The sequence below is a fragment of the Phascolarctos cinereus genome, unplaced genomic scaffold (assembly GCF_003287225.1).
Source record: "Phascolarctos cinereus isolate Bilbo 61053 unplaced genomic scaffold, phaCin_HiC Scaffold_7;HRSCAF=346, whole genome shotgun sequence".
NCBI lineage: Eukaryota > Metazoa > Chordata > Mammalia > Diprotodontia > Phascolarctidae > Phascolarctos > Phascolarctos cinereus.
Window position 1 is genome coordinate 20,090,884 of NW_027556180.1, and position 23,991 is coordinate 20,114,874.

Sequence of the window (23,991 nt, forward strand, 5' to 3'; positions counted from 1 at the left end):
ACACCTTGACTCTCTTCTTAGTCTTTCCCTCAGTTTGCCAGAGGGAGTTCATGCAATGTGCTGAGGGCCCCTCATCATGTTCCCTTGATGTCTCAAGAAAACTAATGCAACCCACAGGCAGTCCCTCAGGTTTCCCTGGCCCTTGCTACGTGAACAATCCATGCCCTTTTCAATCATAACTTTCACTGATACTTTTCCCCTATTTCTCATGCATTCTCCCATGTCTAAATTTTAATGGGCTTTCGGGGACATCTCAGTGGTGCCATAGTGCATAGAGGACAGGCCCAAAGTCAGGTAGATTCATCTTCCTCAGTTCAGATCCAGCCTCAGACACTTACTAGCTGTGTGACCCTGGGCAAGTCACTTAACTCTGTTTGCTTCAGTTTTCTCATCTGTAAAATGGATTGGAGAAGGAAATGGCAAATCCCTCCAGTATCTTTGCCAAGAAAACTCCAAATAGGGTCACAAACAGTAGGAAATGACTGAACAACAACTCCTCCTTCTGTAATACAGGACAATTATCCTACCTCCTACCATATTTGGGCCCATGGATATCACACTCAAGCACAAATCACAGCCAGAAAACATCTGGAAAAGGGAGTTATGTTAAGAGAGGCCCCAAAATGCCGGAAGTAAAACATTAACAGCCTGGCAGTGTCATATATTAGAAAGACACTAGACTTGAGGGAAAGAGATCTATATTCAACTTTTGGCTTTGGTATTTACTAGCTAGGTCATGCTAGTCAAATAACTTTACCTCCTGGGCCTCAGTTTCCTCTTTCTGTAAGCTAAGGTTGCTATGTGTGTTCCCTACTTCTCAGGATTGATGTGAGGAAAGCACTTTTTGTAAACCTTAAAGCACAATATAGTTTTGGGGTATGTGAGCTCTTATTAATGCAATCAGTACCCCTTTCTTCTCTCTGGCTAGAGACTGAATGTGCTACTTCTGAATCAACATGGTGGCCCTTAGCTTTCTCAGTAAGGAAATATGGAAATCATTAGGCACATCGATCTCTTCTCTGTGTTTACGGACCTGACCCACTTCAGCTCTTCTCAGTATTCCTGAGGGCTTTTCAGTATTGAACCAAAATGAGAAGATTTTAGGCCACGTCCACACAAGACCAAACCAGTCAAATAAGATGAAAAATCTTCCATCATGCTTGCATTTATTCCTTCCCCATCATGATCTGTAGGATAAACATACAACCAGTGTTAGTGATGGAGCCCAGCGTCCTGGAAAGGGCGCAGGAGGAAGAGGCAGAACACCTGAGTTCTATGCCCAACTCCACCCTTGTCTTAACCTTGTGGCCTCGGATCAGTTACATTACATTGCTACACCTCAGTCTTCTCTGTAAGTTGAGGAGGTGGGACTGTGTGATTTTTAAGGTTCCTTGAATCCAAACAGTTGTGGAATTAGTTTTAAAAAAACTCCTGGGAAGTTGGGGAAAATTATGTGGTTTGGCTAGAGCCCACAGGAAATAACCTAGAGCATAGCAAGTTAACCTAGTAAGACAATAGGGACAGGGGATGTTGTCTGAAAGAGCCTCTGACATAATAAGAGGAAGAATCAGACATACTTCTTTAAAAAAAAAATGCTAATCCGGCTTGGTTTGTTTTTTAAAGTGAAAAAAAAGATCTCCTTGTTTTGGCCCACATTGGCTAGATTCTGGCTGACATGGTTGTTAACTGTTGGGGAACTGGAGGCCATTTCGATGCTGCATATTCAGTTGCAGGTATACTTTTATTCACACGCTGATTTATGTCTCTAGAAACATAGGATTAAATGAGATATCCTAGGCCTATGATAAATAGATCTTCACTTGTGTTCAGGTAAATATAGAGATTTATTGACCCCAGGGAAAAATACTGACAAAGGCAAAGTCAAGGTCAATATTTCCTTTGAGTCCCAATAAATTTTCATATTTCCTGAAAGAAAAAGTTTACGTATTCTCTCTAATGACTGAACATTGCCCGGTAGCCACAGGAGAGGAGAATAATTACCGAATTAATTAGTCAAGGTTCTTTAATACTTCTATGGTGAATGATAACCATTTATTAGTTTAAGTGACCCCTTATGGTCAATCTTTATAGATGCCAGCACAGGAAGAGTGTTTGCTGAACCTGGGGCCCTGCTATGCAATGTAAGATAAATGGAATTTTAATATATTTGTGAAAACATGCAAATTCATTTTGATTCATAATAGATAATAAAACAATAACAGCTTGCATGTATGTAATGCTTTAAGGTTTGCAAAGTGCTTTACAAAAATGATCTCATTTGATCCTCAAAACAATCCTGGGAGGTAGGTTGGCAGATGAGGAAACTGAGGCACACAGTTGTGGGGGTTTTTTCACAGCTACTAAGCATCTGAAGCTGTATTGGAGTCCAGGTGTGTGTTCTGGTCCAGAATTCTATCCCCTGCACCACTCCCCTCTGTTTCCCTATCCTACACGTGATTAGTCTAGATGACAGGGTAACAGGTAGGACAATAAGTTGCTCATTTTTGTTACTTGTTCTGGTTATCTGTGTCACATAATTCTCATACAGACTCGGAGGGATCGTTATTAGACCTTTTATTTGTATTTCCGAACTGCCAAAATACAATTCGCTTTCCTTCTAAAGTAACTTTTGGACTTTTATAAACATATAAAACTTAGTGAAGCAAAACACAGTTGAAAATAATCATTTAATGAGGTCTCAATCTTTTCCTTTATAAAGATAAGGCAAAAGCTGTTTAAAATGAATATTTGGAAACAAGATTTTTAAAATAAGTATTTGTAATTAGGAACAAACACCAAAGCCATTCTATGGAAAAAATACCCACTTTACTTTGCCATGGGATATTTTCCCAACCAACTTAACCTAACTGCTGAATGTGTACATTTAATAAAAGAAAATCATTAAACTGAGTCAAGTACAGTTTTAAATTAAGTTGAGAATTTCTAAAATTTTTAACCCTGACCATAAGAGTCATTAAGTTTATCACATGCCAGGAGGCGAGGAGCCCTGCAAACAGCAGCCAAACGCGGGAGATCTGCTCCCAAAACCTTGCTAGCTCTGTCTCTGTAGACAAGTCTCTTATCCTCTCAGATCCTCAGAGTCCTCAGCTCTAAAATGGGATTTAAGCATGCCTTCTTTCCCTACCCCGCAAAGCTATTGAGAAGAAAACACTTTGCAAACTTTACAGGGCTTCTATAGGTGTGGACTGTTAGGCACCATAATGACATATGCAGCACTGCAGGGTCATAAAATTATTTTTTAATAATGTGTACATTAAATATGACCTCATTACTTGCTCTGCATATGTGGCACTCAGCCAGAATCTACACTCAGTTAATTTAATCATTTTTTCTTTGTCTCTTCCTCTTGTCCAACTGGTCATCCCTCAGCTGGGCAGACACTATTTTCCCCTTGATGCTGATTTAAGTTCTGGACCATTTTGGTTACATCTCACCTCTGCAGCCTATCTTGATGTGGTTTTTTGTTTGTTTGTTTTTGTTCTTGTTTTGTTTTTGTTTTTGTTTTTTAAGTTACATAGATTTATTTTCAATCATCCGAGACATAAAACAAGAAAGGTGGTATGAGGGTCAAGGTTAGACAAAACTATTTGCCTGTAGTCATTGAGATGGAGCTGGGGGTTGAGGAAATCCCACATGTTCTCCTATCAGGGCTAGAGTTAAGCTCCATCTTATCTCCCAGACCTAGAGGCTCTAGGTTCTGTAAACCGGGAAAACTGATTGGAGCCAGACTGTCCTACTTGCAGAAGGCACTCAAGGTCCTGGATCCAAAGGCTCTGTGTTAGCCTGGGGACCAGCATAAGGACAGCAAATCAGGGACAGCTGAGGCCAACAGGGGCAAACATCTGGGGAGTGGAGAGATGACAGTGTAGTGTAGGAAGTGTATTTACAGATGTGGGGAGAACATGACAGGGCAGCAGCTTGGCCAGCAAGGCAGCAATCAGTGGAGATTGGAAACAGATTCCATGACTAGAGAATTCAAGAACTCTGTGGCTGGAGCAGTCTGGACTGAGAGGGATGTGAGGAAGGGGAGGAACTGAGACAAAGTGAAGAAAGAGATATGAAAATCTAGCCCAAGATGAACGAAAGCTTGTGGCCCATCTTACTCCAAAGTAGTGGGAAACAGAAGGAAATCACAAGTGGAGTTAGGGAGCAGGATGAATGGCACCAGAGAAGCCCAACACACATGAAGAAGAGGCCTTAACCTGCATCCTTGTTTTCTGGCCTATCCTTTTACAGCTCTTGGATCAGTGGGCATTTTATAGCCCTCTTCTTAGCTGGCTTCCCCTCTCAGAGTAGCTCAGAGTTTCAACCCTTGTGGATTCCACCTCCATGGGTCCTCACGAAATTGAATTTGTTCAGATGATGTGGATCCCTCCAAAGCCAGAGACAAGTAGTCTGAGAGTATTAGAAGGGTGGAGTCCCGCTGACTGGCCTCCTCACTCTGGGTCTTCCAACACTGTTGCCAGCTCTCTGTTTTTTGCTAGGAGCCTTCCAAGCTTGCTTCCGGGCCTATATCTGTTGCTGTAGCTCCAGCACCTGTTTCCGCCCTTCCAGGACCATTTCAGCCAGTTTGACATTCTCCTGCTCCTGCTCCTGCACCAGTCGCTTCAGGGACGATTGCTGCTGTAAGAAGTAGGGTATTAGCGTACTGCGCGTATCATCTTGAGGAATCCCACTGGGGCGCTATGTTGGCTCCTTTTGGTCCTCAGCCTCCTCCACAATCTTATCAAGGGAATTCAAAACAGCTTCTAGGTTTCCTTCTTCTTTAATCGTGGAAATTTCTTCCCGGATGGATGTCGGCAACTGAGTTATAAACTGGTCATAAATTAGTCGTGTCATTTCAGGCTGAAGTTTGTAGAAGCGGTTGTAACACTTGGCAAATCGTTCGTAACTCCCGGCAGACACTGGCTTCTGAAGGAAAGCGTCCACCACGGTGTTCCGCAGCTTCACTTTCGGGATGTGAGCGGTAGACGACCCCTCCGCCAGGGACGAACCCTCCTCCAGGGACGAACACTCCGCCAGGCATGACGCCTCCACCAGGGACGACTCCTCGCTTCCCAGCACCTCGCCACTGCAGCTGCCGACGTTACTCAACGCTAGCGTTCGCCATGTTAAAATCACTATCTTGATGTTTTTAAACTGGTATTATTCACCCTTCTGGGGCCTGGGTCCGGTGTTGTTTTGTGGAGGGTTTTTTTCTGGTCATCTTTGGGAGTCTTTCTTTTTCTCTTCCTTGGAGTTTGCCCTGAAAAGTCTAGAACCACGTGTCTCTCTCCAGAAGAATGAAGAAGGACTCTCTTCTCCAGAACTCTCTAACAGCAGTGTCCCTCACACAAACCGGCCACCTAACAGCACGGTGTTGCATCAACATTCTCTCTACCAATCAAGAGGGTGTCACGCAGTGCTCTGGGCCGGGCTGGAAACCTGTATTACATTATGTATACATCTGACAAACTCTGATTTCAGCATTGACACCAAAGCCAACTCCTATGTAACTTAGGAGGTTGGCTTCAGGAGCTGCTTTGATTAGAAAATTCATTAGCCTGTGACTAATCTCGTAAAAAGCCTTTCTAGATCTAGCTAGATTGTCCTTAGGCGAAAGATATGCAAAGAGCCACTAGGATTGTACTCAAAGCATGGAGACTTGGCTGGACATGGTGGTGCTTGCTTTCTGCTGGAACAGTCCTCGAGAACCTGTCCAGGCCTTCGATATAATCAGAGGAAAAACAAACTATACTAATTCGTCTTACTGAAAGAGCACAGCTTACTAAATATCATAATAATTTCTTCATCTAGACAGATTTTACCAAATATTCTAAGGCAAACACTTCTATTTTACAAGTATAAAATATCTGGAATATTCATTCTAATGCCCACTTTATCAGAGGAGTCCCAAACACTAGCAGTGAGGAATTCAGGAAACAATATTAAAATCCTCTTGTTTTCCACCGAGATTGGCTTTAGCTTTGCACAGCACCCCCAAGGCCTGTCTCATTTGAAGGAAATGCAATGTTCATTCAATTAACAAGCATTTATTACATGCCCTCTGTGTGCAAGGCCTAGGGACAAAAGCTAAAGCCATCTATGCCTTCAAGGAATTTAGATTCCTCTGGGGTCAGGAGGAATATAACACAGATGAGTAATTACAAAGTCTAGACAAAATTGTACCAAATAATTTAAAGGGGGAGAAAACATTGCCAGCTGGGAGGATCAGGAAAAGTTGTATGTAGAAGGTGGTGGCCAACAGTCTTAAAAGATAGCCAGGAATTCTGAGGGAGAGGTGAGTTAGAAAGACCGTTCCAAGCACCAGTATAAGAGACAAAGGAAATGGAACATGTGGACAGTGACTAGCTCAAAGTCCAGTTGGGCTGGACAACAGTGTGTGAGAAAGAATAATATGAATAAGTCTGGAAAGCTACATGGAAGCCAGGCTGTGCAGGGCTTGGAATGCCAACCAGTAGGCATTATGGTAATCTTATGGGAATTAAAAAGACTAAATCATTTGGTTCTGGTCCAGTCCATCCTTGGTCCTTTAAATATCCTTGGTTTCCCTTAGTTTTCAAGCGAGGATGTCTTAATGGCTTTAGAAGAATTTAGCTGACTGTGGCTGGATTTAGACGATGCACAAATCATCAAGCTGGAAAGTAGGGGAAAGAAAAAACCCAGGCAATTAAATGTTATTTAGCAAGTATTTGTTATATGCCTACTGTTTGCTAGGTGTAAAGAACTTGAAGACAAAAATGAAATAGACCTTACCCTTAAGCATCTTACATTCTACCGGGAGGAGAAGCACCATGCACACCAAGAAGTCAACATAATATATATACAAAGTAATTTGAGGGCAGCTAGTGGCCAACGGATAGAGCATCTGACCTGGAGTCAGGAAGACCTGTGTTCAAATCCAACTTCAGGTGCTTTCTAGCTATGTGACTCTGGGCAAGTCATTTTACTGCTCCCTGCCTCAGTTTCCTCTTCTAGACAATGATAATAATCACGCTTATTTCCTAGGGTTGTTGTAAGGCTAAAATAGGATTGTATTGCAAAGCACCTTGAAAACTTTACAATGCTATGTAAACACTTGCTATTATCATTATGCTTGTTAATTTAGGTGGAACACTACCACCAGGGGGCTTCAGGAAGGTCCCCATGCAGGAGATGACACTTGCATTGAGTTTTGAAGAGATCTTTAAATTCCATCATGGAAAAGTGAGGAAGAGAAGCATGACAGAAATTGAGCAAATGGCTTATTCAAAGTCTTGAAGGTGGGAGATAGATTGTCATGTCCGGACAACAGCAAATACAACACTTTTTCTGAAATGTAGGGTATGTGAAAGGGAGTAATGTGAAATTCTTCTAGAAAGATAGATTCTGGCCAGATTAGGAAGGACCTGAAATGCTAAACATCACCTCAAAAGCAGTAGGAGCCAATGAAGCTTTGGAGCAAGGGAGGCATAGGATGAGAACTCTGTGCTAGGGATAGCAATGCGACAATTGTATGAAGGATGGATTAGAGAGACTGGTTAGACCAGTTAGGATTAGGCAAACAAAATGTGAGGGGGACCTTATCCTGGCTGATGGTTGGGCTAATGGAGAGAAGGTTTAGAGGTAAGAAAAGTCAGGGAATTGTCAAAGGAAATGGGACATGAGGTAGAAATTGGGGGAAATGAAGAAGGCTAGAATCAAGGATTATTCTGAGGCCATGCATGTAACTGGAGGGAAATTGGAAAGAGTTGTGGCTTTTGCAAGAAAGATTGTGAGCTCTAGTTAGGACATGTTAAGTTTCAGATATCTACAGCACCTGAAGATGGAGACATCCACATTGGTGGGGTAGGGCATGTGCTCAAGAGAGAGTCAGGGGCTGCATATATAGACTTGAGAAGCATCAGCACAGAGACTGTGATTAAACCATTGGGGGTTGATGAGGTCACTGGCAGAGAAAGAGAGGATGGAGAGACACAGGTGTTTTACCTTAGCACTGAAATGCACATTGCCTCTACAATGTCCTCTAACCAATCTAAGTGCTGACCCAGCCATTCATGATGGGTCATGCTACTTGTGTTTACAGCTACAACTTTCATGTGGTTTCATGTGGTTTCTTTTACATTTAGGGAAAGAAACTCAGCTTCTTCCCTTCCCCACCCCAAACCACATACTCCTAGACTAACTATATGTTATTAGAGACTTTAAAGATTAGGTCCAATCTGTTTTACATGTGAGAAAACTGAAGTACAGAAAGGGTGACTTGCCCAAGGACACATAGCTTCTGTTTGCTTGGGGGTTTTTTGCAAGGCAATTGGGTTAAGTGACTTGCCCAGGGTCACACAGCTAGTAAGTGTCAAGTGTCTTGTCTGAGACCAGATTTGAGCTCAGGTCCTCCTGATTCCAGGACCAGTGCTCTATCCACTGCTCCACCTAGCTGCCCTAGACACATAGCTTCTGAATCACCCATCCAACCTTGGCCCAGCCCTTCCAAGACAAATTTCTGAAGGTGATGTCATCATGAGAAGTGATGAGATGCAGTGGACAGAATGTACATTTATGTGGTGACTACTTTGTGCCAAGCATTGTGTTATGTGCTTTGCAGATATTATCTATATCGTTTGGTCATTGGAACAACCCTGGGAAGTAGGTGCTAATATTTTCCCCATTTTACAGATGGGAAAACTGAGACAAAGAGAGGTTAAGTGACTTGCCCGGGTTCACACAGCTAGTAAGTGTCTGAGACCAAATTTGAACTCAGGTCTTCCTGACTCCAGGCCCAGCTCTCTGTCCACTGGGCCAGCAACTGCCTCAAACAATCCTGGGTTCAAATCCCAGCTCTGCCACTTAATTGTTCCTCTTCCTTGGACAAGTTTTCTAACCATCTCTGTGTTTCAGTTTCTTCATTGGTAAATAAAATGAAGGGGTTGGATTTGATGACCCCTCAGGTCACTTCCAACTTTATAGCAAAGACCCTCTGTCTTCTATAATTGACAGCGCTGACTTGTTTTTTCCATTTTTCTTGTTGCTGCAGCATATCACAATATAATAATTCATCTTAATTTCCTATGACAAACTTCAGCCCACACATTCCCATTGTCATAGAAATTATAGTCTTTTGTTATGTTAATCAGCCTACCTGTCTCTCATGAATACCATTGCATCTTACAGTTCCCTGATTCCTCCAGGCTCGTAATACCCATCCCCCTTGGTTTTCATGTAGCAGTTTTATTGCTCAACTTCCTGATGAATTTGTCTTGCTGTGTTGTAAATGATGACTCCCACCTTGGAGTCTTATCTCTTTCCTAGACTGTAAGTACTATGAGGGCAGAGTCTCTGTCTTATCTAAGCTTTAAATTCCCTAGTACTCAGCCAAGTGCTCTGCATGCAGTAGGTGCTTTATAAATATCTGTTGTATTATATTGTAGTATTCAGGTTGATTATCTATAACATGATGGGCTTCCTAACACCTTTCCCCATTAGCTTCGACTGCCTAACTCTTATTCATTCCTCAAGGATATATCCAGTGCCATTTTCCCCTGATGCCTTCCCCAACTTGAAGTCACCTCTTCTATCTGTAAAATAACTTAGCACGCCTAGCATGGTGCCTTGCACACAGTAGGTATTTAATAATGTTTTGTATTGCATCAGGCTGTGTTTCTATACTCTTGCATTTTGCCTTGTATTTTAATTACGTGCCTATCTTACCGCCCTCTCTAGATTGTAAGCTCCATGAGGGCAGGGACTAAGCCTTATTCCTCTTTGTTTCCTCTGTGGCTCTGACCACCTCATAGGTGCCTGATATACGTGTGCTATTGAGTGACCTGTCATAGAGAAGAACACCTTTCCTTGAAATGCTTAAGAGTAAAGGTTGCTGTTTCAAGGTCCCTGAAGTACATAGGACATGCTAAATTTTTCCAGCGAAGCCTTGCTGCACATAGAGTATTTCAAATGCAGATGGAAACTCACCCCAAACTAGGATAAACAGGCAAGTTCAGAAAAGCACCCAGAGGTGTGGCTCCCCCAAAAGGGATTAAGCCCCTAGGGTTGATTACTTGGAATATCTAGAGTCTAGGCACTCCATTCCACTCCATCCACTCCATTAGACTCTAGAACATAGGGAAAACCTTATTCTATGGACCTGAAGACCATGATAGTATCAGACAAGCTCTTCACACTCGTGCCATGATAAAGCAAGCAGGCTAGAATGGCTCTAAAGCAAAGGTGGGGAGCCTGTGGCATTCTGTGAAGTTTGGATTCAGTCAAAGACCTAGAGGGCTGCAACATGTGGCCTCGAGGCTGCAGGTTCCCCACCCCTGCATAGTCTAAAGTAACAATACCAACAACACTAGTCTTCCTCATCACCACAGATGAGTCTACACAGGAAACTCTAGGTTTGGTACTCGGCACTCAAGGGGTGCAACATCTATGCAACTCATGTTGGCTGCCATACTTGTAATGAATACCAGTTATGACAACACATATCTGTACTTAAGTAGTCAACTGGGCAAAAGCTGTCCCAAAGAAATTTGTCTGATTTGTAAAGGAAACAGAGTCTGAAGCCTGACACTCTAAAAACAAAACACAATTACTAATTTCCTCTGGGTCCCTGCAAATGCATAGACTGTCCCAAATATATCGAGGACAAGATCTCACATTACAGCGCCCCTTCTGGGCTATAATCTGACTGTAAAAATCTCCACTCTCATTTCATTTTAGAAGTTAACAGGGCACTTGGAAAAAGTATGGATGTGTACTTATTGATACTTCCCTGGGTAAGACTACCCCAGGTCAAGGGGAGCCTGTGGGTCTTAGCTCCATTGTGCTGACCTTTCATAATTAGTCATTGGATACAATTACCTCAAAGTAAAGGGATTTACTCAAAACTATTGCATGAATATTCCCCCCATAAACCTAGGGTGTCCTCTCCCACAAATACACAAAGCACAATGGCAAGAGTATGTACATACATAGAACATAGAGCACACACAAAGGGAGCAGGCACACACGTGGCCAAGACAGTTCACACGTCCAGCACTGCAGGGCCCGGAAGTCTTCCTGTGTCTCATTGTATCCTCATGCTGCTCCTCCTGGGTGCAGCATCTCTTCCAGGCTCCACTGTGCTCTCTGGAAGTTCTCCCTTCATAGCTCACCTATACTACCCAGTTGGACTTTCTGGGCTTGCTTTTTCTTGGTGCAGCATCTCCTATTGGGTAAGTTACTCTTCTCCAAGATGGCGGGGATATAAGAGAGAAATCCCTCCTTCCCTCTCTTCTCTCCCCCACTAATAAACACTAACCACCACCACCTCTGTACCTAAGTGTGACTCAGATTGTGTCTGCATGTAAATAATTCATCCATTCAATGAGTTTAAAAATCAAACCAGTTATTCAATGGACATGACCAATTAAATTCAGCAATTATTTATTGAATGTCTTCTGGAGATATAAGGATGAAATAAGATACTGTCCCCAGGGAGCTTATGGTCTAATGGGCAGATCAAAAATATACACTAATCACTAGGATGAGAGGTACAATTTGGAAAGGGCAAAACAGAAGTGTGGATGAAGTGTAATGAGAAATTTGAGGGGGGAGAGATCGTGTCCAGCTGAGGGGGGGATAAGAAGAACTGAGCTGGGCCTTGAGGAAGGGAGGGATTCAGCAAGTGGAACCACGGGACAGGGGTTTGTTGGGAAATGAGGGTGGAGATCTACTCCCAACATGGATGACATCACAAGAAAAGCTACCAAGATAGGAAAGGAAAGGGCAGGAAGAAATGCTGAGTCATCCACTTTGGCTGAAACATGGAAAACATGAAGAAGATTAGTAGGAAATAATAATAAAAGGCAGCATAGTACAACGACTATAACATGAAACTTTGAGTCAAAAAGAGCAGGACTTGACTCCCGTCTCAGACATTTATGGCTGTGTGACCCTAGGGAATTTATTTTACCTCTCTGGGCTTCAGATTCCTCATCTGTAAAATGGGATGATTTCTAAGATCCCTTCTGACTCTAGAACTATGGTTGCATGACTCAGATTTACACAGGGCACTAAGATTTTCAATGTACTTTCTTCATAACATCCTTGTGTGGTAGTTCAACTATCATGATACAGTTCAAAAGATGAAGAAATTGAAGATCTGAGAGGTTGTGATTGGACCATGATTACATAGCTAGAGTCTAAAGTGAGATTTGCACCCCAGTTTCCTGATACCCATGCTAGGACTCTTTTCCCTGTGACCATCCCCTCTGCCTTTTGAAGAAGGGTAGTTTGGAGCCAGATTGGGCCTTGAATGTGAGATGAAGATTTTTTCCTTTATCATGTCAACACGGAAAGATGCTAAAACTTTGTGTGGAGCCAGCATCAGACCTGTTCATTTAGAAGATGATGTGAGCAACAGTGTGCAGGATAGCTGGGGGGCAGGAAACCAATTAGTGCATTATTATAGGTGTCCAGCTGAAAAGTGATGAGGGCTTGAACCAGAACAACAGAATTAAGATGGGAGAGATGCAAGAGATATTGCAGAGGCCCAACAGACATGGCTTGTCAACTGATTAGAAGTTGATGGTGATGAAGTGGGAAGGTGACTCCAAGAGTCTGAGTAGAGGCTGAGTAATTGGAAGAGGAAAAAGAACCTATATTTGCATAGTGCTTTCATGTCTGCAAAAGACTTCCTATTACATCATCTCATTTGGCCCCCACAGCAACCCAATGGAGTAGATACCACAGGTCTTATTTACTCCATGTTATACATGAGGAAACTGCAGCTGAAAGTTTCTGTGGCTTATGCATGGGCCCACAGCTAAAGAGCTGAAGGGGCAGAATTCAAACCTAAGTCTTCCTGAATCCCTGTCCAGCACACTATCTTTACCATTCCATGAATCATCTCAGCCTCCACATTTCCCTGGCTTCTTTTCAGTGGTCGCTAAAATCTCCCTTTCTACAGGAATCCTTTCCATTCCAAACCTATCTATCTATCCATCTATCTATCTATCTATCTATCTATCTATCTATCTATCTATCTGTCTGTCTGTCTGTCTGTCTGTCTGTCTGTCTGTCTGTCTATCTATCTATCCATTATATATATGGATATGCGTATCTATAGACACACACATACAAGTATACACATACACATATGTACACACATATACATATATACCTATGTGTTATATATGTATAGTGAGTATATGTGTGTGTATAGTTGCTACACACTTATTTGTATGCTGTCTACTCCATTAGACTGTGAGCTCCTTGACAGCATAAACTGTGTGTGTCTTCAACACATTTTCAAAGGTTTTACTTCTTTATTGAGAAACACTTTTCCAGACTCTATAAATTGAATACTTTAAAAAAAATTCCTGATAAAACTAAAACAATAGTACTGTCAGAAAAGCTTTTTTAGAAGAGAAAAATTAAATTAAATTAAATTAAAGGGTAACAGGGTCCAAGTCACACACAAGAAACCTGTAAATTTTAACCACCGAAAAACTCTTGGGTTTTTGAGAAATGACCTTTCAAATTGATTCTAGCACAGTTCTTAAAGCATAGTAGGTACTCGATAAATGCTTGTTGGCTTGACGTGACTTCAAGTCCATTTTACAGTTGAGGAAACTGAGACCTAGGGAGGTCTTCATTCCCCAAAGCCTCCCTTAGAGCTCTTAGCCTCTGTTCCAAATAGCTTGCTGGACATCTCTACCTGACTGTCCCTTTAGTCCTTCAAACTGCATGTCTAAAATCAAACTAACCAATGCCCTGCTCCCCCCCAAAAAAACCCTGCCCCTACTTTACTTCTCTATTTCTGTTCTTGGCCCAACTATTTGATGAGTGGCTTAGTTCCTTGAGGACCAGATTTGGAGTCAGGCAGATTCAGGTTTGAATTCTGCCTTTGCCCTTTTTTGCTGTGGGTTCACAGGTAACCCTCTGAGAGATTGGGAATTGCCCAAAGCCATACAGAGAGGAAGCAGGAGAGTCAGGATTTGAATCCATGCCTTCTGACCACTAATCCAGAGTATTTTCAATAGTGCCATGATGCTACTAATGGATTATTATCTTGTTAATGTCCTTAAAAGAAGAAAAAAGATATCGGCTCCATTACTCTACCCTTTAACTAAAAATATGGAGGGTTTCAGCAGAGGGGAGACAGAAACGTCAGCAATTCCTATGTTAAAAGAGACCTTGGAAGATATGTAAGAATAAGGTTAGAAAAAAATGAAAATAACAGAAATCCTAAAGTATTGCTTGGAGCCATAGCTGTTGATCACAGGGATCAGTTCTGACAGAAAAAATGCATCCTCAGGGAAATCCTATTAATCCTGAAAAGCAAATTTCATTACACCCTGTACAATTTGCTTTGTTGGGTCTGCAGTCAGGAACCTATTTTTCTAGAATCTAGGCAGCCATCGGAGCCTAATCCACTGAAGTTGCCTCTATAGAATATCTGTTGCAGTCTTACTCCAAGCCTGGAGGAAAACTGGAAAGTGCTATCAGAACGCAGGTACTGTAGAAACAAAGCATCTGAATAAAGGGTGAATCCGTTTTCACCCACATCCCTGGGTTTCATGTTAGTTTCTTGTGATCCTTTTATATTATAAATCCCCAAGAAAAATTGTCTTAACATCAACAGGTAGAAACAGAGAATGAGAACTATTTTGAACCATCTATTTGTCCAAAATATTGTGAAGACAGTTTTTATTTCCTTTGTAAATGAAGTCATCAGCACTTCCCTCACAATTCCTCGGTCCACTCCTCCCCAATCTTGATTACAGTATCAATAGTCACTTATTCCAAAAAGTGGTTCAAGTTCTTCTCTGCAGACAAACAAGGACCTGGCTTCAGATGGTCCCAAGGATGATTTGGGAAAACAGGCGTGGTCCCAAGGATGATTTGGGAAAACAGGCGTGGCTATTGCTTAACTCTTGTTAAACATATTGATTGACCTGATGGTGTGATGGTGGGGGCAGACTCTTATTTGTCTTAACTGTCTGTTGGCCATCTGGTAGCTCCATTATCATAGCCACCAAACAAAGAGATCCCCCTTCATGGCACCGGGTGAAGAGCAACACACAATTGATTTGGCTCCTTAAAGTGGACCTTGGCATTGACTGGGTCTTTGACAAATTAGAGAGCATCTCAGCCTGTGAAGCTGGTTATTCAATAAACCTGAAAATTTCCCAAAACAGCAAATAGGAAATGGCAAATGAGGGGAGAGGATGCCCCAGACATGGCATTCAGCCTTAATTTGAGAAGCAGGTGAATTAACTACTATTATTCTCCACAAGAATTCACTGGGCTTGCCTTGAGAGAATAAGGAGCCAGCAAGGGGATTAACTCCAGTGCACTGAAATGCATACCTATGGCTTGTAGGGGATGAGAAATTGCTCCTCAGCTCTCCTTCTACCCTTTCGGTTTTCATCCAGTTCGCAAAAGACATGAATGAATTCATTCAATTCGATTCAATAATCCATATCTATTTACCAACTGTGTGTTCTTGGGCAAGACATTAACCTCTTTAAACCTCAGCTCCCTCATTTCTATCATGTGAGAGCTAGATTAGGTCTGAGGTCCCTTCAACTCAATCCAGCAAGCTCTTCTTAAATCCCTACTATGTATCAGCCACTGGGGGATACAAAAATTAAGTTATCTGCTCTCCAAGTACTTCCATTTACTCCAATGACCCCTTATATTTCTAAACTTTTCTAATTATTGGGGTTTTTGATTCTTCGTTGGAGGGTCATGTAAATCTGGCTGTCAAAGGATATGTTCTGAGTTTTTCTGAGACATCCAAATTCCCCAGCTACCACCCCTACATGCATTTGTTGACTGATATTCCAGGTTCAGCATTGGCAAGCAAAGTCACCATTCCCTTGGAGGCACTCAGCCTCCTTTTCTGTCATGAATCCGAGAGAAATCAAGAAAAAAGAGGGAAACAAGAAAGGCAGATGAATCCCAAAGCCCAAGTTCTGAATGGGTCTAGAAACCATCTTCACCACTAGCTGAGATGGTTTGTGAGCTGGAGTTTCTCTTAGCAGGGAATACTGTGCTGTTGGGGTGAGGAGGTTGAGAGCCGCTGCTTTAGGTGCACAGAATTGAAATCCATTCAACAAACACGTACTAGACTCGAAGTCTCCTTGAGAGCAGAAACTCTTTGTTTCTTTTTATGATAACCCCAATCCTTAGCACCATCAGTTTGCACGGAGTAGTCACTAAGCGGTTGTTAAATTGTCGATTATTAAATGCTTTGCAATTATAATTACTGACTCAAAATAATAATTCAGCAAAACATGCGGCCATAAAACCTTGGCTAACCAGGATGCTCAGGGAAAGAAAAATTTGGTTTAATGTGATTTAATGAGTAACTAAGGCTTGAGGAGAAAACACTGGAAACCTCCCAGAAGGTAGAGTGGACTGCCTATGACAAGTCTAACAGAGGATTTGGGGCTCATCATACAGGAAGTGAAAGCATAGATGGGCTGGAATCCAGATTATTGGAAGGAATAATCATAGCAGAGGTGCTTGGCCCAAGACTGATAAAAGGACTGAAGGGTATTTACCACCTCTCTGTGATGTGTCCATGCTCCTTCCTGCCTTCATAAATGCAAGAGAGTAGAACAAGGGGATTTTCCTGAGATAAATGACACATCTCATCCCTGGCTGACTTAAGCAAGTCTCTCTAAGCCCCTATGAGCCTCCTCAGTTTCCTTCTATGGTCTGAGGATAATAATAGTGCCTGTCTTCTGGGCTAAGTCCTGAGGTAAGATTTGGGAAGTGCTTTGCAGACCTCCACATGCTATACAAATGTGCATTAATATTATTTCAGGAAATCAAAAAATTATTATCACCAAAAGGAGCTTTAGTAATTATCTAATCCCATCCCACCCACCCCCATTTTATGTTTATAGATATACCACTGAGGTACAAAGAAATAAAACGACATTGAACTTTGTATCCTATACAATTAGTCAGTGATTAGCAGCAGCACTGGACTCAAAAATAGCTTCCTGTGTGCTCTCACTCCTGGGGCAGTGCTGACCTTAACCTCCTGTGGACAAGAGCACTGCTCAGTTGGCCTCCTTTTGAATTGGGGCCTTATTAATGGACCTTAAGATCATGGCTTGAGAACTGGACTGCACCCTCTCCTCATGACTGCCTTTGTAAATCCTCCTCTTCCTTCCAGGGTCAAGTCAGTGGCAGCCTGCTCCATAAAGTCATCCCTGACCTCCCCAGCTTTAAATATTCACACCTTTGAAGTCAGCTAATCCAACCCCATTATTTTACAGATAAGTAAACTGAGGCACAATGAGATGAAGTGACTCTTTGAGGGACTTTGGCCAAGTCCTTTTGACTCTCTTGGTCTCAGTTTCCTTTTTTGTAAAATGAGGTGTTTGGACTACATAGCACAGGTAGAAAGTGGCAGTGTAAGAATTCAAACTCAGTTCTCTAAATCTAGAATATCTTCCATTGTACCATTGCCTCCATGGGAGCTTTTGCTGAAGAATCAAAGAAGCTGTGTTCAAATCTGGTGCTGCCATTTACTCCCTATGTACTTTTGGGCAAATCCCTTCACCCCTTGGCTTCCCAGCTTCTTCTTTTGTAAAATGAGGGGGTCAGCCTCTAAGGTGTTTTCCAGCTCTAGATATTTGATTCTACAAAATGGCTTCCATTTGTGGGGGAGGGGGCTGAGGGACAGAGAAGGAAAGGGTGATAGGTTGAAAGCCTATTTATGCTCTTGAATTGGTTGGAAAAGTAGCATCTCTTTTCCATGGTCCATCTTCACATTGGTTATTTGTTATTCTAACTTTCTTCTCTGAAGGAGGTGAGAAAACTGGGGTTTATCTCTCCTAACAAGGCCCACTTCAAATATGCCCCTCCTTCTCTTTCCCATCAACACTCTCAGCCAGCCCAGAGCAATTCCATTTCCCTAGCCTGCTTGGCCCAAGAGACCATAAGTGAATCAAATCTGCCTGAGTTTGATCTTAGACATAATGAAAACTCACACACTGCAGCACCTGAGGTTAATAAAATGATTTCCCCCAAATCTCCACTTTCAGGCAGTGTGTGCAGCAGTGTCAAAAGATCGGGACAGCAGGCTGAGCAGGGGTGCCTACCATCTCCTCTACTGTCCTTTGCATGGAAGTTTTCTTGGCAGATCTGCTTAGCAAGGAGGGAGCGGGTTTTCATTGGGAGGTCAGCACCATCTGCCTTGCTTTCATCTTGTATGAGGGCAGGCAGACATGGATGGATGACATAAACCTTTGTGGCATATAAGAATTGCAGAAAATAGTAATTACTGATCCACTTATCAGTATTTATGTTTTTTTGAGTTACTGAAAATTATTTTTTTTAACCTTAGAGTCTGTGAAGACAGCCTCTTAATCTCTATAGGGAATTTTAGAATTTTAGCCATTGCCTGAGAGAAATCAGACAGCAGGACCAATAAACAAATGAACAAATGAATGAATGAACAAATAAACAAATAAATGGGTAGATGAAGAGACAGACAGACAGACAGACAGATAGATTAGATGGATAGATAGATAGATAGATAGATAGATAGATAGATAGATAGATAGATAGATAGATAGGTAGATAGATAGATAGATAGATAGATAGATAGATAGATAGATAGATAGATAGATAGATAGATAGATAGATAGATAGATAGATAGATAGATGATAGATAGATAGATAGATAGATAGATAGATAGATAGATAGATAGATAGATAGATAGATAGATAGATAGATAGATATAGATAGATAAGTAGGTAGGTAGACAAAGTTATCAGGCTCAAAGGAATGCTAGGTAGTACAGTGGATAGAGCTCTGGGCCTGGAGTCAGGAAGACTTGAGTTCAAATTTGGCCCGACCCTGGGCTAGCCACAGCCTCTGTCTGTTTCTGTTTCCTCAGCTATAAAGAATGAAAGAGTTATAAGGGTATCTACCTCACAAGGTTGTGAGTATCAAATGAGATGATATTGACAAGCCTTTAGCAAGGTGCCTGGCATATAGTAAGTGCCTAATAAATACTTGTTCCCTTCCCCTCCAAATCCCCATCCCCCTTGGTTAGGTCTCTAGATATCTGAGCAATCTGGGAAAATCAGGATTCAGAATCTAGCTCTGACACTGAGTTCCTGTGTGATGGTGGCTAAGTCCCTTTCCCTCTAGGCCACATCTTCTGTTCTATAAAATTCAGCAGTTTGCCAGTAGGACCTCGGAGGTCTCTGAGTTCTAAGACTCTGACATCTGTATATTTCTCCAAAACAGGCTTTTGTACCCAGATACGGGAGTAGTATCCAAAAGGGAAGGCAGGGTATAAAGGCTGGGGTAAGGATATTATTAATAAAATAATAATGGCTGGCATTTACATAACATTTTAGGGTTGCAAAGAGCTTTATAGATCTCATTCATAAATGGAAAGAATCACCACCACAAAGCAATCAAAGATAAATATAGTGAAATTATTAAGAACAAACTCAAGAAATTTCAGGGTCAGATTTCATCAATTTATTGATTGGTTTTGCTGAGGATTTTTTTTCCTGTTCTACTTTTCTTTTTAAAATAAGTTTTTATTACAATGGCTGGCCCTCTGGGAGGTAGAAGGGAGGATATTTTAGGAGGAAAGCTAAATTCTGCAGGAGGCACAGGGCTGACCAAGGACCATGAAGGAACTCTGAAGTGAGGAAGTCTGCCACCTCCATGTCAGGGCTGTGGAACAAAGCCCCAGTTGCCCTGTCCTAGTTATGGTTCCAGTTACAGTGAAATTCAGCATAGTTGAGACATTTTGCCATATGGCCAAGTACCACAAATTAAAGTGACTAGGAATAAGACATGATTTAAAAATCACTCTAACATATGCAGGCAACTTTATGTAATCTGATATAAATATTTAATTCAGCACAACTTTGTTGAGTGTCTACCATGTATGAAGCACTAGGGATATAAAAAGTCCACCACAGCAAGGAGCCAGGGATGTTCCCCTCTATTACCCTAACCTTCCAACTGCCAGGTCCCTCCCTGTGCTGGAGACGACTCAGAAGCCCACTCTACTCTGACCCTTGAATACCCCATCCTCTTCTTCAGGGACCATCTACCCTGCCTTTGCTCCCCAAGGTCCTCTGGGCTCTCCTACTTTCCTTGCCCAAGTACTATTTGGCCTTCCCATATGCCATGAAATAAATGGGAACATGAACCCTCTTTTTATCTGCTGAATATGATGTACGCTCCTGGAGACCAAGCACTTGTCTCGATTTTCTATTTGAATCCCCATTCTTAGCACGACGATGGTCACTTAGCAAGGACTTAATAAATGCTTTTCCAATTCTATTCCATCCCTCTCCCTCAAGATGCTTATAACCTACTGGGGGCAGTAGGGAGGATGATCAATCAAAGTACTAATTCCTGGCACAGTAACACCCTGAATAGCATTGCCTCACACAATGTGGCTTCATGATAACATGCAGTCTAAAACTCCCTGCGACATTCGTCATTCAGTTCTAGCACTGTCAGCGCTGATATGTGGTCCCTACTCCCCAGCTCTCTAGCTGTACTCCAGTTAGTTCTGTCCCAAAGAACTAACACTCCTCCCCTCCCTCCACACCCTGCCCGCCTCCACATTGGGCTTGTTTGGGCTGAAGTGCTGGTTTTGAAGAATTACCTGGTCCCATCTTTAGTAGCCTCAATGACGTGGCCAATGCATGAATCTGTTTTGCTTGACTGTGCATATTTGTGATGGGGGTTTGGGGGCTTTTCCCCTCTTGGGAGTGGGGACAGTGAGGAGAAGAAATAAATTCTTATTAACTGAAAAAATTAAAAATAATTTTTGATGGAGGAAAAAAGAACATGGAGGGGCAGATCCATCAGTTCCTAGTCCTACTTTAATACAGGTAAGGTCTGTACCTGCAACCTTGGGGAAATCTTTCTGCCAAGGCTTGGCCAGTGAACAATTCAGGGATCATAGGCAGGGACACTTCAGTTCTTCTCTCATTATTAACCAGGTCATTTCCCCCTTAAAATAATTCAAAACACAGAAACAATTTTGTGAGAGCTTGGGTAGAAGAGCTTTTGTGATTTCCTCTGCTTTATTCAAGGTGCTGCTTTGCCTGTTTCTTAATTAGAAAACAAAAGATTACACTCTAACAACGGTTTTGTTTTCAGGGCATTTGGAGAAGTCTAGATTTAATTCTGTTTTGTTGGCGGAAGCTAATGGATAGAAATGAAAGCAAGAGGAAAAAAATGTTTTAAGGTCCACGTGCTATTGGCTAATGATACAGGGTCAAAATATCTGCAGTAGACAGAGATAGGCCAGTCCCAGAGTCAGGAAGTCTCATCTCCCTGAGTTCAAATCTGGCCTCAGATACTTACTGGCTGTGTGACCCTGGGCAAGTCACTTTATCCTGTTTGCCTCAGTTCCCTCATTTGTAAAATGAGCTGGAGAAGGAAACAGCAAACCTCTCCAGTATCTTTGCCAAGAAAACCCCAAATGGGGTCATGAAGAGTTGGACATAACTGATACAACTGAACAATAATGACAAAACAATATTTTGATCCTCATGTATCAGAATGTATATGGCATATATGGTAAATAACACTGAATTTGGAATTAGATGTTTTGTGTTTGAATACCAGGCTTACTATGGGCTTAATTTCTCTGAATCTGTTAGCATCCATGAGCCTCACTTTTCTCATCTGTGAAATGGGTATGACAATCCTGCCCACTTCACAGGCCTGGTGTGAGGAAGGTGCTTTGTAAATGTCCAAGTGCTATATAAAGGTGAGTTGTTTATGATGCTACTCTTCTTCACACATTCAAACATCCGTGAACCCTGCCCCGATGCCCTACACATCTAGATAAGACACGAAGAAGTTTAAATAATTTGGAGATATTTTTGTTTGTTTCATTTTTGTGTATGACACTTCCAGAGAGCTAAATGGCAACCTGAAATAAAAAAGTTCTTCAAAACTGCGAGTTCTTGGTCATTAGAGATCACCTAGTCCAATCCTATCTAGTCCAATGCTATTTTTTCTGTTTAAAAGAACCAACCCCGACCTTGTATTTCAGTAGCACTCACATTTACAGCTTCTGTCAGAAGCTGCTTGAAATGCAGTATGAGTTTATTAAAATCACGTATCACACAGGAATTAAAGCCAGAGACCATTCAAAGGAACAATTAAAAAGCCATATGACACATCAGGGCCGAATTCTATCAGTGTTTTCTGCCTAAACCAAGTCAAGATGATGCTTCAGATTCCTATAGCTCATTAATTTCCAAACTGGGTTATTAGGGATGGTACCATTTAATTTTTTGGCACAGTGGATTTTCCTTTCCTTCCTCTTTTTTTTTAAGAGCAAATGGCTGTTTTACATTGTGTTTGTGCATGGTAATCTCATAGCTCTGTTTTTAGTGTCTTAGGAACTTGACCTTGAGGAAAGCAAGCCCCAGCTTTAACAATGGAATGCATATAGTCAAAAGTTGAAAATAACTCCCTGTGCCTAGGAGAATTCAGTAAGCTCAGAGTTCACCCACATACTTCTTTGAGAAGTGTTTCTAGTAATGCAGCCAATTTTTACATCTCATCTTCATCAAGGAGTACAATGTAGTGGGAACAGCCCTGAATTTGGGGCCAGAGGATTTGAGTTCAAATCCTGACACTGTGACTTTGCATCCATACATCCACTGATTAGATGATCTCTAAGATCTCATCTAGTTGCTATATTTTATTACAATACACTTCCTATGGAGAGCTAGAGGGGTAATCATTTGCTTTGTTTACCAAACTGTTCTTCCTTGCCTTCAACATCTTCCCTAGCTTTTGCAATTCAGATACCTTTCCAACTTACTGTCTGCTGGCAAGGTCCCCTTGTGTCCTGTGAGCCTCTGATTTTTGAGAATCCATCTACATCAACTCCATAAGGTCCTCAAATGTTAACTCCAGAGGCTGCAGCAGGGGAATTTGGAGAGAATTCCAAGAGAATGAGCTAGTACCCAAGGATTCCCATCCCCATCAAGCCTAGATTTCTGTTCTGGGAAATGGTTGAAAAGAGTACTCCCTCCTCTTCTTCCTTTTTGGTAGGACAGATAGAGTTATACAAGATTGGTCACTTTCATCAAAGATCTCATCACATTTTCTTCTTCTTCTCCAAACCCACCCATTTTCTGAGATTATTGTTGACAAGGGCCTTACCACCCTTTTAGTCAGTTCAGTTGGCCACCCAGATCCCATCCTGACTCCTCACTGTCACTCATCCCCTCCCCACAGCCAATTACTTGTCAAATCTTGCCATTTCTTTCTCTACATCAACTCTCTCATTTGTCCCCCTTTCCCCACTCTCACAACTACCACTCAAATTCATACCCTTCTCACTTCTTACATGGACTATTACAACAGTCTCCTTGTTTCAAATATCTTCCTTTTCCAATCCATCTTCCCCAAAGTGGCTAAAGTGATTTCCCTAACACAAGTCTGACCATCTCACTCCCTACTCAGGAAACCCCAATGGCCCCCTAATGACTCAAATATTATTTCAATTTTATCTCATCTTTTTAAAATTTCTGTTTTTGTTTGTTTTGTAATTACATAATGATTCTGACAGGGGTGTAGCCAGTCAATAAGCATTTGTTAAGCACCTACTATGTGCTAAGTATTGGGGAAACAAAGAAAGGCAAAACCAACCTGTTCTCAAAGAGCTCATAGTCTAATGGGGGAGACAACATATAAACAACTTCACACAAATAAGATGCATTCAAGAGAAGTTGGAGATAGCCATCAGTGGGAAGGCACTAGCATTAAGGAATTGCATCATTTGTCAGTTAGGATGGAATTTATGAGGAAGTATGTATTGGGTATGGATGTGTGCTCACTTTTTTTTAACTGAAAGGTGGTTGAAAGGATCAAATGAAATAATGTATGTAAAGTTTTGCAAACCTTAAGATGCTATATAAATGATAGTTCTCTCTGATACATATGTATATATATATATATGTATATATATA

The 23,991-nt window shown here is 41.7% G+C and overlaps 1 protein-coding gene and 1 pseudogene across 1 annotated transcript in view; one reads left to right on the forward strand and one right to left on the reverse strand.

Moving 5' to 3' along the window:
• The window catches only part of SCHIP1 (schwannomin interacting protein 1), a 652,642-nt gene that overhangs the window by 183,499 nt on the left and 445,152 nt on the right, over positions 1 to 23,991 (forward strand). The window lies entirely within an intron of this gene.
• Positions 4,458 to 7,857, reverse strand: LOC110210241 (polyamine-modulated factor 1 pseudogene; annotated as a pseudogene).